The sequence below is a fragment of the Myotis lucifugus genome, unplaced genomic scaffold, assembly GCF_000147115.1.
Source record: "Myotis lucifugus unplaced genomic scaffold, Myoluc2.0 scaffold_173, whole genome shotgun sequence".
Taxonomy (NCBI): Eukaryota; Metazoa; Chordata; class Mammalia; order Chiroptera; family Vespertilionidae; genus Myotis; species Myotis lucifugus.
This window is the reverse complement of record NW_005871221.1, coordinates 32,030-50,761: the sequence shown is the minus strand read 5'-3', so window position 1 is coordinate 50,761 and position 18,732 is coordinate 32,030. Positions and strand designations below refer to the sequence as shown.

At 53.4% G+C, this 18,732-nt stretch overlaps 1 long non-coding RNA gene across 1 annotated transcript; it reads right to left on the bottom strand.

Annotated features, from left to right (window-relative positions):
• Nucleotides 1-2,651: 2,651 nt before the first annotated feature.
• LOC106698392 lies at nt 2,652-18,652 on the bottom strand. Its single transcript, XR_002831086.1, has 3 exons — nt 18,359-18,652; nt 3,747-3,885; nt 2,652-3,142 (listed from the first exon to the last, which is right to left on the bottom strand). It is a non-coding gene; the product is annotated as an uncharacterized LOC106698392 (long non-coding RNA).
• Nucleotides 18,653-18,732: the final 80 nt, after the last annotated feature.

Here is an 18,732-nt window from a genome sequence, read left to right as displayed (position 1 = left end):
CCCTTTCTTTATAATAGAAGTGTCAACCAAATTCATGATCGACAATGACATGGAAGCACACACATGCGATTGGTGCCAGCGAGAGATATATATATATATATATATATATATATATATATATATATATATATATTAGAGGCCTATTGCAGGAAGATTCCTGCAAGAATAGGGCTTCCTTGGGCCTATTCCTGCAAGAATAGGGCTTCCTGCGGCCGGAGCTCCCATCTCCACAGCCCTGCTTGCTTCCCTCCCGTCTCCGCCACCTTGCTTGCTTCTCCGCAGCTTTGCTCCCTTCTGCAGTGCTTGGCTTCCTTCTACGTTGTCTTCAGTCTTCGCTCCGTGCCTGCATATGCAAATTAACCGCCATCTTTGTTGGGTTAATTTGCATACTCGCTCTGATTGGCTGGTGCGTGTAGTGGAGGGATGGTCAATTTGCATGTTTCTCTTTTATTAGTGTGGCTAAATAAACTTGCTTAATTAGACCTGCTTTCTGATTTAGCTAAACTTTTTCCAGCCCAGTGAAGCACCCCAACTTCTCTTTCAGGTAATTGTCAGCAACACAGCAGTAAATATCAACACGAAGCAGATTATTATTGTAGATCACACAGGAAGAACAAAGGATGAAATATTTAACTGCAGCAGTGTTTGACTATATTCTGCGCAGTGAGAAAACCTGAAGTCATTTTCAAGTTCCACCATCTCTTACTTTCTTTTCAGTCGGGTCAAGTTTCTAAACTCTCTAAATCTCTGTTTTCTGGCTAATGTAAAGAAAATAGGATTCTACCAAATCTCCTGTCTACCTACTCTAGGACTTCTGTGAGGATCAAATGAGATGAGCATGGGAAAATGCTTCACAGACATTTGGTTAAAGTGTAAAATGTTTGCACCTGGCTATAAAGCAAGTTGTGCTCCTGGGCTGAAGAAACTCCAAGGAGGCTAGTCGCTAGGGAGAGGAAGCTCAGCGTTGCTACGTGATGTCATTACCCAGCTCCCACAGCCACTGTTTCCAGATTGAGCTGGGCTGTGGGCCGCATTTTGCACCATGGGGTCTTGGCAGCGTTGGCTGCGATTTGTTGGGCTGTCACTCCAAGGTGGTGGCGGGGCCTGTGTCCCACTTGGGGGAAGCCGAGTGTTGCTTTGTAGGCACCAGGTCTGTGGTGCCGTTTCTCTGTAAATGGCTAGTACATGTCACACTTAGCATATTAGCCTTTTATATATCTATAATAATAAAAGCGTAATATGCTAATTAGACTGGACAGCCGAACCACCTTCCCGGAGACCTTCTGGACGAAGCTGGGGCTGCAAGGGCCGAGCCCCTTGCACGAATTTTGTGCATCGGGCCTTTAGTATATAGATAGAGAGCATCCCCCAAAAAATGTAAACACACTAAACAGCTGATAGCTCAACTGATGTTTCTCTTTTTTTCTTTTCTTTTTTCAGAATGAACTCATTGGAGTTAATAATTATTGAAAGTGTGTATACATTTTTGGGGATACCCTGTATATATAGGAAGATGTCTGGAAGAAAAACAGCTCAAAATATTGGCCTGATTACCCCTAAGAGGAGAAGTTAGGAATAATGTGTGCTTTCCCCCCTGATTTTCTGTTTGTTTTAGCAACATTTTCTTGCTTTTCTACAGTTAAATTATAACGACAACAATACAAACGATGTATTAAGCACTTACTTTGTGCCAAGCAATGTGTTGAGAGCTTTCTATACGTTTCCTTCTCTGATCCACACAAGGACTCGGGGAGACAGGTGCTATTGACTAAAGACTCAGGCAGGAGTTTTCCCATTGAAAGTGACAGAATATCCAACTCCAGCTGGCTTAAGCCAAGAGAGGGGATTAATTAGCTCCTGTCAATGGAAAATCGAGATTGGCTTCATGCACGGGGCTCAAAAGTTGTCCCCCACAATGGGTTTTGGTTGACGCCCATTCTCAGACAACCAATCCCATCTGGGAGCAAGATGGCTTTGTGGCGGGGCCCAGTCATACCCTCGGGACTGCACGGCTATGGGAAAGAAGTGGTTCCAGCAAAACCTGAAAAGACTCTCCATTGGACAGCTTGGGTCACGTGACTACCCGTGAATCAGTCTCTGTTGTCCAGGGTCACGTGCCACAGTCATGGAGCCAAGGAGTGAAATCATAGCTCAGACTGGCAGAAGCAAAAGCAAAAGCCGGTAATGGATGCTGCGTGGGAGGAAACACACCGGCGACCACCACCATGATCTCCGATTACTGAGGAAGCAGGAGCTCCGAGAGGGAAAGTCGTTTGTCCCAAGTCACCTAGAGAGTCAGTGAGGGGCTGGGATGTGAACGCCCATCTTCTTCTAACCCCGGAGACCGGGAGCTTATTTACCAGACGATAGCGCCTCCTGTGGGTACTTGGATAGTATTTTGACTCATTTAGAAACAAAATACGATCATGAGCTCCCGTCAGTGGGTTTGGGGTGCCCGGCTGCCTGAGATGCAGGTGGGGTCAGGGCACACCTGCGACCCTTGTGCCCAACGCTTCCCTCCAAGAGGGTGACCATCCTGTTGTTGGGTATCTTTCCATCAACACAGGTTGCCGAGAGCAGCCCTGAGGGCCAGTGCGGCTCAGAAAAAGAAGACGCTCCAAACACACAGGTTATAATAACAATATCTGGTATTTATTGGCGGCTTAGCGTGTGCCGGGTATGGTGCTATCGATTCCTCTGACCGCCTGTGGAGGTGGGGACAGGTGCTGCCCTGTGCTACAGGTGAGGAGACCGAAGCACAGAGAGGTGACGCTCCTTGCCAAGGTCACACGGCATCTCAGGTGGAGCGGGACGTAGGTGGAGTCTGACTCCAGAGGCAGCCCTTAGTCACACCCGCTGGTGCCCGAGAGGATTGTAGTGGTCCCGACAGAGATCGGACCCGTAGGAAGCGAAGGTGCTCACACCATCCCTGAGTATTCGAGGAGGCAGGGAGGGCTGACGCTGCGGGCTGCATCCCCTGGCATTGCCCCGGGCAGGTGTTTGCTGGGACGGATTGCGCAATCGGGGCGGAGGCACAGCCTAGAAACCGGCTCAATATTCTTCCTGTTGCGATTTCCATCTTACTCTGGAGTTGATACTTATTTTATATGGATGTCATCACTGGTGAAAATGAATCCAGCCTCTAAGTAGACACAGGCTTAAAGGATATTCAATAAGAAGAATATTCATGACACAGTGTTAGTGATTTTTAATGCAAACTATATATATATATTGTGATTCAAATGTTGTTTCTTAAAAATATATATGTCCATACATTTAAAAAAAACCCAAAGGAATAAACAAAAGGTTAATTCTGGGGGCTAGTATTTTGGATTATTTTTATTTTTCTCTTTTGTTCTTTTCTATACTTTCCAAATTTTCTATAATAAAGTATAGTATATCCATAATTTACAAGTTAATACATTTTTACAAAGGTTTCCAAGTATAAAAGACATAAGACTTCCATAACAACCTCAGCTTTGTTTTTCTCTTAACCTTCTTTCTTCATTTATTTATTCATTCATTCAACACACACCTGCTCTCTGTGCTGGGCAGGGCTCTTGCTCAGAGGGGACCCGTGCAGATCCGTGAGGGGCTCCCTCTGCAGCAGGTGGATCATACTCGTCTGCTCAGACAGGCCCCCCCCCCGCCCATGTGAGCCCTGTAAGGACAGGGACGTGTCTGCTTCACCCCTGTTCCCCAGTCCCTGCGATGGGACCGGAAACAGGTGCTCCGGAAATACTTACAAATGCGTGACGTCAGGGAGGCCCGAGTCCAGGTCCAGCTCCTGACTTCCAGTTTCCACGTCTGCAAAATGGGGAGAAATACCCACCTTGCGGGGTTGCTTGAAAGTCGTTTACACAATGCGTGGAAGTAGTGGTAGACCTTCAACAAAGAATAGAAATAATGAATCTCAAATTGGGTCGACTGGAGATTGACTAGGAATAAACTGGGTTTAAGTTTTGGACAAGAGTGTGTAGAGTACATTCCCACTTAGCTAGGAAAAGAGGAGGCATTGAGTTTTTTAAATATATTTTTTACTTCAGAGAGGAAGGGAGTGGGAGAGAGAGAAACATCAATGATGAGAAAGAATGATCCGAGCCCACAACCCAGGCATATGCCTTGACCAGGAATCAAACTACAACCTCCTGGCTCACAGGTCGACCCTCAACCCCTGAGCAACGCCGGCCGGGCTTAAATTTTAAAATGAAAAGACAACCCAAAAAGTGGAAGCAGCAAATGTCACCTAGAGGTAGAGGAAGGGAGCAGGGTAGAGGGGCAGAGACAGAAGTAGGCCGACTTGGAAACCAGGCCAATGTTTCACGTCATCCTAGAACAATGTGAACTGTTTCAAAAAGAAATGCCAAACGTCAAAGAGCAAAACCAACAGCAAGCTAACTTAGGGCAAGTGGTGGTGACCACATGGGGAGGAAATCACTCCAAGTGACGGTCTGTCCCCAGCAAGATGCTCCCTGAAGGCGAAGCAGAAATAAACTGCAAAAGAACAAAAGCAATGATCACACGGGTGGTACTGGGACTCGCCTGGGAGTGCCACGTGGAAGGAGGACATCTTCCCTGGGAGCTGGGGAGAGAGAGGACACAGGGGTCGGCGGCTGAGGCTGTGATCCTGAATTTAGACCAGAAGTGCCCATATGAACTCATGATGTGTTTGTAATAGAGTAATGTACGTTCTTTTGTGAGCAGTTTTAGGTTTGTAGAAAAAAATGAGCACAGAGTACAACCTGAATCGGATCAAGCCTCTAGATCTGATCAAAGGACCTCACGGGGGTACAAGCAGCACAACCCAGACTCAGGGGAACTTCCTCTACAGGACAAGCAACCAGGTTCCTTCAACAAGCAACCAGGTTCCTTCAACAAATGGCAAGGATGGAGAGGTGGGGAGGGAGGGTGAGAGAGAGACAGAGGCAGGGAGATGGGAGGGGAGTATAGACTTTAAAAGATTTAAGAGACATGTATGGCCCTGGCCGGGCAGCTCAATTGGTTAGAGCATTGTCCTGAAACACCAAGGTTGTGGGTTCAATCCCCAGTCAGGGAACATTCAAGAATCAACCAATGAATGCATAAGTGGAACAATAGCTGCTTCGCAGAGGGAGGTAGGAGCTTTCTAAACCCACCCCACCCCGGCATAAACCAGGCAGATAAAAGCAGAATCATGTAGCGATTAGGAGCCCGAGTTCTGAAGGACGAAGATTCACATCCCAGCTCTCCCAGCACATGCCTTCACCTGCCTGAGCCTCAGTGTCCTCATCTGTAGAAGGGGAACAACATGAGATGAGTGGCTCATACAGCTGTGGTGTGGACTCAGTGTGAGACGGTGTGAAGTGCTGAGCTAGTGCCAGTGGTACCCAACAACAGCGGTTATTTCTGCTGCTATGATTGTTATTAATTACTAGAGGCCCAGTGCAAGAAATTCGTGCACAGGTAGGGTCCCTAGTGGCTGCCGGCTGCTGGCCGCTGGCCAGGGCCGGGGCCTCCCTTCCTGTGGTTGGCCGGCCGGCCCCACCACCTGGTTGAACTCCCAGTCGAACTCCCGATCGAGGGGACAATTTGCATATTAGGCTTTTATTAAATAGGATTCCATAGCCAGAATATAAAGCAGGGCTTTCCCCAGAAAACTGGTTCCTTGCATTTGCCTCTTTGCAGAGCATGCAGTGTTATGGGCCACTTTCTAAGTATTTCATTTTGACCAGCAGAATGGCGTTTGGGGAAGACACATCCGTGAGAAGTGATCTCACTTGGTGCTCATTTTAAATGTTGATCCCAGCAACCTGACTGACAAGTGGCTAAAAGAGATAAAGCCATCTTGTGTCGTTTTCGTTTTAGAATTTCTCCTGGGAGTGTGGCCTCGCACAGCAGGGCTTGCATGTTGCTGCAAATAGGACTTTACAGCAGGTGTGTGGGTTATGGGTTTACACAAGAGCAAGTATAACCTCGTGGTGTAATGTTCGGCGAGTAGGGGTGTGTGGCATGGGGTAACGACAGCACCCCACACACAGGGCCCTGTGTCAAACCCCTTAGAGGGAGGTGGAGATGGGTGCTCTGGAAACGAGGCTGGCCATCTTGAAAAGTGGCTTAGTCATGACAAAGGACATGGATTCAAAAATGCAGGCGAAGCACAGGCTACCAAAGCAAAAACAGACGAACTGGACTTCTAACGCAAAAACCTCTGTGCATCAGAGGACACAACCCTCAGAATGAAAAGGCAGCCCACTGCAGGGAGGAAATATTCACAAATCATTTATCTGGATAAATGTGTGTGTGTGTGTGTGTGTGTGCGCAAAAGACTTGAACATGTCTTCACAGAAGACATACAGATGACCAAAGGCCATGTGAAAAGACGCTCGCCATCACTATTCATTAAGAAAGTTCAAATCAAGACCACGGTGAATTACTACCTCACACCCATCTGGATATTACTAACAAAACAAAAAATAGAGGAAGTAGAGAAATGGGGACCCTTGTGCACTGTTGGTGGGAATGTAAAATGGTATGGCCACCTTGGCGGTTCTTCAAAAATTTAAAATAGAATTACCATATGATCCAGCAATTCCACGTCTGAATATATACCCAAAAGAATCGAAGGCGGAAATCTGATGAGATATTTGTATACTCATGTTCATAGCAGCATTACTCACAAAAGCCAAGGAGTGGAAGCAACTCGCCGTCCATCGATATATACATTTAATGAAATATTATTCAGTCTTAAAAATGAAATTTCTGATCCATGCTATAACAGATGAATCTTGAGGATGTCATGTTAAGTGAAATAAGCTAGTCACAAATGGACAAATATCCATGTTTCCACCTCTCTGAGGTACCCAGAGTAGTCAGATTCATGGAGAGAGAAAGTAGATGATGGCTCCCAGGGCCAGGGGGACGGGAGAATGGGAGTTACTGTGAATGGAGACAGAGTTTCAGTTTTGCACGAAGGAAAGAATTCTGGAGATGGACGGTGATGATAGCAGCACAACAATGGGAATGTGCCCGATGCCACTGAATCGTACACTTAAAATGGTTGAAATGGTCAATTTTATGTGATGTTATTTTATCACAATTAAAAAGGAAGAAATGCTAGTGGTGAGCTGGAAATTACACTGCCTCAGAAACTGCAAGAAAAATCAATATTTATACCTATTATCTCTTTTCCACCCATTTTTCAGGTTACAAACATCCAAAATTATAATTTTGCAGGTAATAACCAAATCATAAGCTTAATATTTTTAAATATATATATATATATATATATATATACTTTTTATTGATTTTTTACAGAGAGGGAGAGGGATAGAGAGTTAGAAACATCGATCCGCTGCCTCCTGCACACCCCCCACTGGGGATTTGCCCGCAGCCAAGGTACATGCCCTTGACCAAACTTGAACCTGGGACCCTTCAGTCCGCAGGCCGACGCTCTATCCACTGAGCCAAACCGGTCAGGGCCATAAGCTTAACATTTTAAGTAGGCATTTGACAGTTGCATCATCTTTAGTTTATGTACTCAAATTGGTCAAAAACATGTGGGGGGATCTTTAGGAAAAGGCTAGGGTGCTTGCTCTCCATCTCTTCTCACATGTTCAGGGAGCATTTGGAATCATCTCCCATCACCAGTGTCTCTCCCCCGCCAACCCCCGCTTCCCTTGGACACCCCAGCCCTGTCCGGCAGTCCTGGACTATTTCGGGTTCCCACGGACAGCCTAGAACCCAGAGCTCAGGGCCCTAAGACTCCCACAACGCCTGCCCTCCTCCCCGATGCGTGCTTCCTACGTGCAGAGAGCATTTAGTGTCTAAAAGGCTTGAGTTTGCTTTTTAATGTTCTTTGATTTAAAAGTAATGAGCCGCTCAGAGAAATGACTGGCCACAGATTTTTTAAATTGTTCCTGAATCCCAACACCTTGGAAACAGCATTCCTTTGGCAGAGTCCCCTCGGGATGTCACCTTCCAGCCGCCCCACAATCAGTCCCTCCTGCAGGGCCTCTGATCATGGATGCGGAGGGGCGGGGGGTGCGACAAGGGCTTGAGGCCTTGAGGGTGGAATCCTGAGAGTCACCACCATGCCCTGTGCACTGGGTGCTGTGACAGGGACCAGGCCCCTGGCCACAATCTCTCGTCCGCCTGCCCCACGAGTTGCCTCTGTGAGTGACAGCAAGAATCCCCAGAGAAGTGTCTATGTAGGTCCTTTGCCCATTTTTTAAATTGGATTGTTGGGGGGGGGGGTTTGGTGTTGAGTGGTTTGAGTTCTTTATCAGTTTTGGATATTAACCCCTTATCAGATGTGTCATTGGCAAATACGTTCTCCCATTCGGTGGGTCGTCTTTTCGTTTTGTTGATGGTTCCCTTTGCTGCGCAAAGACTTTTCAGTTTGATTTAGTCCCATTTGTCTGTTTGCTTTTTCTTTTGTTTCCCTTGCCCAAGGAGATATATCAGACCTGAAACTAATACAAAATAATATTGAATGTAAACTGCAATTGAAATATTTTTTTTAATTTTTAAAAATAAAGTAACATTCCTGGGGGAAAAAGAGTCTCCAGAGATGAGCCTCTCCTTTTCTCATCCACTCCCATCCCCACCCGCAAGCCCCAGAGCTCCCCTCCATCCCCAAGACCCTGCTGTGCTGCCTCAGTTTCCCCAGACCATGCCACCCTCCCCGAGAACCTAGCAGGCCCGTCCTCGTGTGCATCTTCTCTGCCCCAGTGCTCCGGGTAGGAGGAGGAGGAGGAAAGGGGTGGTCACTCAGGACAGCAATCAGCCTCATCTCAGCGTGAGAAGTCATGTCTTGCCTGCGTCTTCAGCTGGTCTACGTGGGAGAGGTGTACCCCCAACCACGGAGCCAGCACGCTGTGGGCCATGTTATATTCCAAGGGCATTGTCCCCTCCCCAACTTACAGAACCCCTTCCATTGCCTTGAAACTGAAGGGTCCTCTCCCCATCACTTCTTCCTGCTCCTTCCTGGACTTTGCGCTGAGACTGCAGGAAGAAGAGGGAGGGATGGGAAGAAAGATAATCCCATCTCCTGGGAGGGAGAAACACTCCTGGCTGACCTGGGAGGTAAAGGAAGGCTTCTGGGAGGTGGTGACATTCACACGGAGACAAAAAGGATGAAGAGGAGAAAGCCAGGAAAAGGGAGTGGGGGGAGCTGTCCAGGCAAAGGAAACAGCCTGTTCAGAGCCTGCACGCAAGAGAGGGTATGAGCTGCTTGAGGAGTTGAAATAAGGCCAGCACGTGTGCGGGCAAGTCGCACAGAGAGCAAATGTGAAGGAAGTGGAGGCGAGGCCAGGGACGGACACAGGCCGGGAGGCCTTAGAGGCCATTGGGAGAATTCTAGACGTGGAGGTTTTTCCTGGGTTTGGAAAAGTCTGAATTACTGAGCTCTTCTAGGGAGAATAACTCTGCTGGGCAGGCTGAGGGGTAGGTGGGAGCCAGGGTGCAGGGATGCAGGCTGAGGTGTAGGTGGGAGCCAGGGTGCAGGGAAGCAGGCTGAGGTGTAGGAGGGAGCCAGGGTGCAGGGATGCAGGCTGAGGTATAGGTGGGAGCCAGGGTGCAGGGATGCAGGCTGAGGTGTAGGAGGGAGCCAGGGTGCAGGGTTGCAGGCTGAGGGGTAGGTGGGAGCCAGGGTACAGGGATGCTGGCTGAGGTGTAGGTGGGAGCCAGGGTGCAGGGATGCAGGCTGAGGTGTAGGTGGGAGCCAGGGTGTAGGGAGGCAGGCTGAGGTGTAGGTGGGAGCCAGGGTGCAGGGATGCAGGCTGAGCTGACGGGTAGGTGGGAGCCAGGGTGCAGGGATGGAATTTTATGGCTTTTCTGTGCACCGGGAACAGTTGCTCCCACAGAGCTCCAACACGCCAGCTCACCGCCCCTTGGAGGCCGCCTAGCACCCCCGGGTGATGGTGCAAGGCGGTGGCTGCGGGCTGGCTCTGACACTCAGGAACTCGGAGCGAGCGCAGCACTCCCCCGCTCGGAGCCTCGCTTTCTGCATCTGCGCCACAGGAGCCCACGCAGCAGCGACTTCACAGGCGGGTTTGGGGATTCCCGGAGATCACAGATGTTGGAGGCTTTACAAAGGGCCTGGTAGAGTACGTCGTCAATAAAGGTTAACTATTAGCATCATTACTATTATTGCTGTTATTGATGTTTGCAGCCTGCCCCGCCTCTTGAGTGCGGCTCCATCTGCGGGTGGCTGGGCTGTTTCGGGGACAGACCCTGCCGAGCCCCAGGGCTGGGATGCTCCGCTTTGGGGCAGAAATGTGCATCTCACATTCAGAGGAGCCCCTCCTCCCAAGGAGGGTCCAGTGGGGTTGCTCGGGGGACACATTCCAGAAAGAATAACTCTGTGTAACATGAAACCCTGAATCTGGAAACACAACCTCTCTGGGAAATTAGAGGATAAGGTCTGCTCCCAGGACCGCCCAACCCCATTCCATACAAAAGGGATATTGAAACCCAATGGCCTCGTCACTTGGCCTCCTGCCTCTGGTCTCACCCCTAGCCACAGCCAGAGAGATCTTCCTAAAAAACAAACCTGACTGTGGCACTACACTGTTTAAATGCTCCCGGGGCGCCCCACTGCCCTCAGGTTCAAGTCCACACCCCTTGTCTAGTCCCACATGCCCTGTGGTCAGACTCCTTCCCACACCTGTGGCCATGCCCTCGCTCTGACCCAGCCATCCATGCTTCCAAGGGATCAAGTTCTTTCCTGCCTCAGGACCTTTGCATATCCAGGGACCCTTGTGCCCCCTCTAACTGGTCACTACCAATTTTAGCTTCAAAAGCCCACAACCTAGTTGAACCCCCACGTAGTAGTGGAAAGTAGTAACATCATCCCCATATTCCAGATGAAGACACTGAGACCCCGAGAACCACCATGTGGCTTCTGAAACGAAGCCACAGGCCAGACTCCAGAAGCTTTCAGCACCAAGAGGAAGCCCCTGGCTGCACCTCTGTCACAGCGGGAGGGTGCAGGTGGCTCAGACAAAAGGGCAAACCAAGGGAAGAAAGGGGCCACTGCAGCACAGAGCAAAGGCACTGAGGTCACACTGAATGTACTCAAAACCCAGCATGGCCCCTCAGGCACTGGTGGCCTAAGGCAGTACATTGGGCCCATCTGAACCTCAGTTTTCTCACCTGTAAAGTGGAGCTCAGTAATAATGCCTCCTTCAAAGGCGCATTGGGAGCATCCAGGAGTAGCCCATAGGAGCACCTGCACATATGTGGTGGAGACTCAGTGAATGGCATATGCCACCCTCCCCCGGTGCATCCGGGAGGTCGCACCAGCCCAGACCAGCGCATCCCAGACTAGACTTGCATCACCCTAGGTTAGGCCTTGGGGCCTGGGAACCATCCCTGCCCTGTTTTCTGTTTGGGGTTTTGTTTCCCAGCCTTTCCTTTGGAAGAAGTCCAGCTTCCTCCCTGCTGGAAGGCGGCAGGGTGGGCGGGGGGTTGTTCATGCCTTGGCCAGGCTGCCTGGAGAAGCCATGTGGGGAGGGGCCTGGGGTTTGGAGTCTGGCTGATTTAGGTTTGAACTCAGGATCTGACACACGATGCTGTGTGACCCTGGGAAAGTGGCTTCACCTCTCTGAGCTACTGATTTCTTCGCCTGTTAAAGTCTCAGGATTTATACCTCAGAGGATGCTCGAGGCAGACAGAGGGGCTGGGACGAGAGAAGATTCTGGGTGTGCTCCCCAGGACCTACAGGGATTCCTCTTGGGGACGGACTGGGGCGGGGGAGAGGCGCAGGTTTACCACAGGAGTTACCAACACAAACACCCCTGGCAAACTGAAGAGGGCAAGTGTCTGGTCTGGGGTGGGGGGATGGGGGTAAATTGGGAGGTGGACAGGGCACAATTTAGCCAGAGATTATCAACACCCTGCTTGATGAGGGTCTAAGAATATCAGGCGTATAATTTTTCAGGAGAAAAAGCCATATTTTCATGCAAAATCTCATGAATAACGTATGGTAAGGAGTATATACTGCATGACTCCACTGACATAAAATTCAAAACCAGGCAAAACTCCTGTCTGGTGACAGAAACCAGGTCCGTGGCTTCCTGGAGGAAGGCTGGGCAGTTAGAGACTCCGGGAGCCAGAAACATGCTCTCTCTTTTTAAAAAAAATCTATTTTATTACTGATTTCAGAGAGGAAAGGAGAGGGAGAGGGAATCATTGATCGGCTGCCTCCTGCACGCCCCACAATGGGGATCAAGCCTGCAACCCAGGCACGTACCCTGACTAGGAATCGAACCGTGACCTCCTGGTTCATAGGTCACACTCAACCACTGAGCCATGCCAGCCGGGCAAACATGCTCTCTTTTGATCCAGGTGTTGGGGGCATGAGAGTGACTTTATGCTTTGTGCACTTCTCTCTATATATATTATACTTCAATAAAAATGCTAAAATAATTTTATAATAAATAAATCGAGACTGCAGTGCTAGGGGAAGAGACAGTGAGCATGCGCCAAGCCAAACAGTCCTGCAGGCAGCGGCCCAGGCACAGGAGGGTACCTGAGACGGGCTGAGGCGCTCCCGACCCGACAGCCTGGGCTGGCTCTTCACCCTGACGGAGCACCCCTGCTTCCCAAACTACACAGAAGGAACACCCATCCTGCCCACCCCGCTGCCCTGTGGGAGAGGGCTGGGAGCCACATCTGTCACCCATCTCCCAGCCAGCTACTTCTGAGCTCAAATCCAGGAGAAGCAGGCATACCCTGCACTTAGCAATGGTTCTCAACCTGTGGGTCGTGACCCCTTTGGCGGTCGAACGACCCTTTCACAGGGGTCGCCTAAGACCATCCTGCATATCAGATATTTACAACGAAAATAATTTTATGGTTGGGTCACAACATGAGGAACTGTATTTAAAGGGCCAGAAGGTTGAGAACCACTGACTTACAGGATGAAGTGATGCCCCCAAACCTCACCCTTATCTATTATTCATTTCACTTCACCAAGAATGCCCAGAGGACAGCAATCGAAGGCAGCAGAGTTCTGGCCCTGGCTAGTTTGGCTCAGTGGATAGAGCATCAGACTGTGGACTGAAGGGTCCCAGGTTTGATTACGGTCAAGAGCACATGTCCAGGTTTCGGACTCAATCCTCAGTAGGGGGCACGCAGGAGGCAGCTGATCAAGGATTCTCTCTCATCATCGATGTTTCTCTCTCTCCTCTCTCTCCTCTCTCTCTCCCTTCTTCTCTGAAATCAATAAAAATATATATATTTTTTAAAGGCAGCAGAGTTTTGTTTTCAAAAAGCCTTCCTAGAGCCTGGAATTCACTGAGCCCGCCTCCCAGCCAACAATTCCACGCAGCAAACCTCATGGCTGCAGACCCAACACGCACCGTCAGAGGGGTGGTGGTCCGAAGGGGACCGGCCCGGCTCTGCCCCTCTGTCGGGTCCGATAGCTTGGTTTTATTTTTATTTTCACTCTCATCCTTTCCTTTCTGAGGGCCAACACACGGCGCACACGCCTCCTATAGAAAGCGGCACTAGCCAAAACAAGCGCACATCGAATGCATTTATTTGCACAGACACTCATAAAACCTTTACTAGACACCAAATAATTACAGGAAGGGGCGAACCCCCAGCTCCGCGGGAACCCAGCGTTTTGAAGTGGATTGAAGTGAAGATCAAATAGGATGGGCGCTGGGCCCGCATCACACCCAGGCCCCTCCCGCCCTCCCAGCCTGGAACTCCCGGGGGGAGGACCAATGAACGTTCTTGCTTTGTGAATTTGTGTCCAATTCATATAAAATGTCTTCTGTGAGTTATTCTTAGTGTCCTAAGGTTTTTTTTTTTTTTTTTTTTTGGTTCCAAATCCAGTCCCCGGTCGTCTCTTTGTTCTGGCTCAAGTCCTCCCCCAGGGAAGCCCGCGGTGTTGGATGGGCTGCAGAAACAACCCAGCCCGTCCATTTGGGAAGAAATGCAAAGACTCTTGAGGAAAGTGCCTTTGAAAAAATAAATGTTAACAGCACCTTGAGAGCCCACCAGTTGGTTTCGATGCAATGGGCTGAACCCTCTCCGCTTGGGTAGCCCTGGCCCTGGGCTCCACCGGCTGTCCCTGCTGGGAGTCTGGGCACTGCCTGGGGGAGGGGGGGGCCTCCTGTGCCCAGCCCACAGATGCCAGGATCTGAGTCTCGACTGCCCTAAAGAGAGACAGACGGCTAAGCTCCGTGTGGTCTGTTTCTCCTTGGGTTCTGGTTGGAGGAGGAGCAGTGATGTCCCCACGTCCTGGGGACTCTCTTTCATCCAATAATTTACCAAATACTTACACACCCCACTCTGTGGCAGGCACTCTGGAGAGCACTTACATTCTGCCCTCTCCACGGCCTTCTAGGAGAAATGCTATCCTTATACCCATTTTACAGATTAGGAAGCTGAGGTGCAAAGAGAGAGAGCAGGACTTTCCTGAGGTCCCACAGCCAGATCCGGATAACTCCTAGCGGCATGCTCTTGACCACTCCTAACCTCTGCTGGGCCCGTGGAAGACCTCAGCCCTCAGCCACCTGGCCAGGGCACTGTCCCTCCCTAAGCCTCCCTGGGCTGACAGTACCCTCTGGAGCTAAGGGAGCCTGGTCTCCTGACCCACCAGGGAGGAACCTCATGACTAATGACCCAGACCTTGTGCTGCAAAGTCATGGGTCTGTGGCCAGAGACCCCACCCACTGGCTGAGGGTGGGGCTGGGCTGCAGGGAGCAGAGGGACTGGGCTGGGGCTGGGCAGTCCGCCACACTGCACACAGCCGCAGTCACAGGACACACAGTCACACAACTACCCTCACCAGCAAACTCCACCTAACATCCTATCCCACCCTCCCACCCCCACCCCCCAACTCTCCCATCAGCCTAGCAAACCCCAGGAGGGAGAGAACGTGCTCCCAGCCCTGAGTCAGAGAGCCGCAGCTTGGGCCTCCCCCCAGTCACTCCTCTCTTTGGACCTCCACCCAACTCAGAGTCCCTGAGTTCTCCTAAAACACAAGGCTGGGCTGCGGGAAGGTGACGGTTACTTATCACACACATCCATCTCTTGGCTGGCTGAGGAGGCTGAGCCTCTGACCCACCCGTCCTGGGCGAAGCACCCTTGGGTCTGGGGAGGAGAGTATGGGGATCTTTGTCGGTGCCATCAGCTCAACTTCCAGAGCTCCCGGGTCTCTTGCCTCCGGGGCTGCCTCCTGGAATAGCAACACCCCACCGGCCCAGGTGGGGGCGGCTCAGGCCCAGTCTGGCTGGCTCCCCTGTCTCCCAGTGGCTCCCCCAGCAGGGTAGAACCCTGCACCGTGTAGCTCCTCCTCCGCACTTGCATGCCTCTGGGCCCCCGGCCCTGCCCAGGATCCTGCCTCCAGCTGGGGTTGTAAACTGGGAGGGTGCCCAGCGGCTGGGCTCCGGTCAGTCCGCTCGGGAAAGGGGGTGGAGGTGGGAGTGGGGGGAGGACATGCACCGGGCTGTAGCTCTGGGTCCGGCGGGAGGGGGGCGGGCAGTGCGAGGCCCCGCGGAGAGGAGCAATAGGGATGGGGAGGGCTCAGTGAAGACGGGGGCATCCACCGGATTTGGGAAGCCCAGACCCCCAACCTAGAGCTTCCCTCTCCGGTTTTGCTTCTTCCCCAGCGATTCGCACAGCCAACAAGGTGTTTCCTTCGGTGGAGAAAATAGGAAGCTTTTTCTGCTGCTGAGTCCGAGCCAGTGAGAATCCAGGATCCAACAGAGCGCCCGCGTCGAGGGCCCAGGACCGCGCGGGCCAATCCTCACCGGGCTGCCAGCGGGCAGAACAAGGCACCGGCTCGCTGCCCACGGGCTGGGCTGTGTCCGACTTGGGCCCAGGCCCCGTTCTACCGTCCGGTCAGTCACTTCAGCAGGGCGAGAGGTTTGGAAGTGCAGGAGTTGCCATTGTGCATGAAAGCGACCGGGGCCTCCGCGCGACTGCGTGCGTGCGAAGGGTCCGGGACCACAGACTCAGCTGGGGGAATGCGTGACGCGAGCAGGGACAACGGGCAGAAACAGCATCTATAGGGTGACCCGGGAAGAGGGTCAGACGAGTGGGCAGTGAGCAGGGAGGACGCAGAGCGGGGACTCCAGGTTTGTGCACTAGTAGCTCTTACCCAAGTGGCGCCACGCACCTCGCACCTCGGCAGCCTCCACCCTTGGCCCTCCCGGTGTCTGCTCCGGTGGTGTGGGCTGTGATGCGGGCAAAGGCACGGGGTGACCTGCCAAAAATCTGTGCGCCCCAGGACAGACCAGCCACCAGCATCCAATCGGGGCAGCCCAAGCCGGCTGCTGCCAAAAATCTGTGCGCCCCAGGACAGACCAGCCACCAGCATCCAATCGGGGCAGCCCAAGCCGGCTGGTGCCCTGGGATTGCGGCTGCGGACAGAGCTGGCAGCCCCCGAAGTCTAAGAGGCCTGGCCACAGGGGCCCCCCATTCTGCAGAAAGAGAGAAATGTGGAGAGGAAGAGGCCGGCACAGGGAAGGGGGAAGGGGAGACAGGGGAGGAGGATGGAACGCCGCCCCCGATGCTGGGGTCTGGGGCGGGTCACAAGGGCCTGTGACGGGAAGGATTCCCAAGTGCGCTCCGAAGAAGGTAAGGTTCTGGGCCTGGAACCGGACCCCCAGGCCTCGGCAACCGACAGCAGGTGCAGGGACGCGGCGCTACCAGCAGAGGGCAGAGGATGCCCGATCGGTCCGCGAGCCCTGCGCCCGGCTGTGCGCCTCCGGGCCGCCAGCTCCTCCCGGCAGCGGCCGCCCCCGCCCCAAATGCCCGGAGAAGGCGGCCCTGGCCCAAGCGCCCGAGCCCAAGGTCTGGGGTTTTCAAGGGCCGAGGATCAAGGGCGTGTGAGCAAAACTCTGCATCCACTCATCCACCGTCTTGGGCACAGAAACACAAAAAGGAGAAATTCACGGAGACAGAGAGCCATACACACACACACACACACCCCAAAACTCTGGGACATGGAGCTCACAGAATCACTCAGGAATTCGGAGACACACAGAGACACACAACGGTGACACGATGACACACATACAGAAAAGGACCCCAGACACAATGCAGAGGCTGAGAGATGACACAAAGACATACTTGCCCGCACAGAGTGACACAGACACAGGGACGCACACAGCGACCTACAGAACCACGGACGGTACCGAGGCACGGAAGGGCCCAAAGATACACACACACACACACGCACGCACGCAGGGGAGTCGGATACACATTCACAGAATCACACTTTCGAGGCCCACGAAGTCGCTGGAGCACAGAAACACGGTGCACACGTACGCAGAGCCTCCGAGGCGGGAGCATCGACACGCACAGACACACACAGACGCCCCCCGACACACACGCAGGTACTGGGGTGGGGCTGGAGGCCCTCATCCTCCACAAAGCCGGGCCCCTCCGCGGGGCCCCACGGCACAGGGGGCCACTTCTGACCCAGCCTCCCTTGAGCTCCAAATCCGATCCGCCCTCTCGCCTCCAGCGGGGTCAGGGGACCCGCCCCCCGTGCCCTCCGCCTTCACCCCGCTCCGCGCCGCTGCTCCGCTCCGGGAGGGGCCGGGGCCCGCCCGCCCCAGCTCGCGGGGGTCAGCCCGCGCCGGCCCCGGGGCCGCATCGCCCCCAACCCGGCCCCCGCGCGAGCCGCGCCTCCGTGGGGAGCCGGGGCCCGAAGACGCAGCGGGTCCACGGCGCGCCGCCCTGCGCACCTAGCGCGGTGCCAGGTCCTGCGGTGCCAGGCACTCGCGGGGCGCCGGTAGGAGTTTGGCCGAGAGTCTCGAAGCCCTTTCGCTCTCTGTTGCCGCGTCCACTTCACCCTAGTCCCTTCACGAGGCGGTCCTTTGCTGGCGCGGCCTACGGTCCCGCCGGGTGCCTCCCCGCCAAAGGTCGCCTAGCCCAGCGCCAGTCGGGTTTCCTCCCAGCGGCGACATACACACCGTGCCGGACTTCCAGTCCCCGACCCTGGGGCCACCACCCCCACCCGTGCGCCTCACTCCAAATCCTGCGAGGCCGGGTTCTCATCCTTCGTCCCTCCCTCCCCCGAACCCTACCTGGGGACCCCCTTCCCCAGACCTAATCGTCCTCTAAACTTTCCGTCGCCTGGACCCCGGCCTCGCCTTCCTCGCCTGTCCAATGTCCCCCATTCCGGATCCTGGGGCCCCTCCGCGATCTTCGCTCACCTCTCCACCCGCTCTCTGCCACGTCGCAAGGCTCCCCGGACCCTCATCCCAGATCCTGGGGCCCAACCTGGGCCAGGGTACCTTCCCTCCCGCCGGTCCCCTCCCTCAAGCCCGGCAGCCAGCCCTCTCTGCGGATCAAACCGGCCCCGGAAAGGCGCCGCCGCCTGGGGACGCGAACTCAGCCCGGTGCGACCTACCTCGGCCGGCAGTCGGGGTCCCCGGACGGCGCCGTCCCCTGGAGCTGCAGCGCTCCCCGCCGTCCGCGCAGTCTGGCCTCGTTTGGGGCCACTCCTCTCAGCGCTGGAGCTTTACAAAATATTAATAACGAAGAAGGCAAGGACGAAAAAAGAAAGCCTTCATTCCCCAACTCCCAAATCAATTTTTCAAGGGGGTGGGGCAGAAGGATTTGTTTCGAGGACAAGCCAAACTTCTGAGAGGGGCCAACGGGCGTTTTGGCCGGGCCAGGGCCCCCGAGCCCGCGCTCGGGGCCGGGCGCCACGCGGGGGCAAGTTGGGGGCGCGGGAGCCCTCCCCGCAGGGGGCGGGGGAGACGGCGGCGGCACTATTTGACG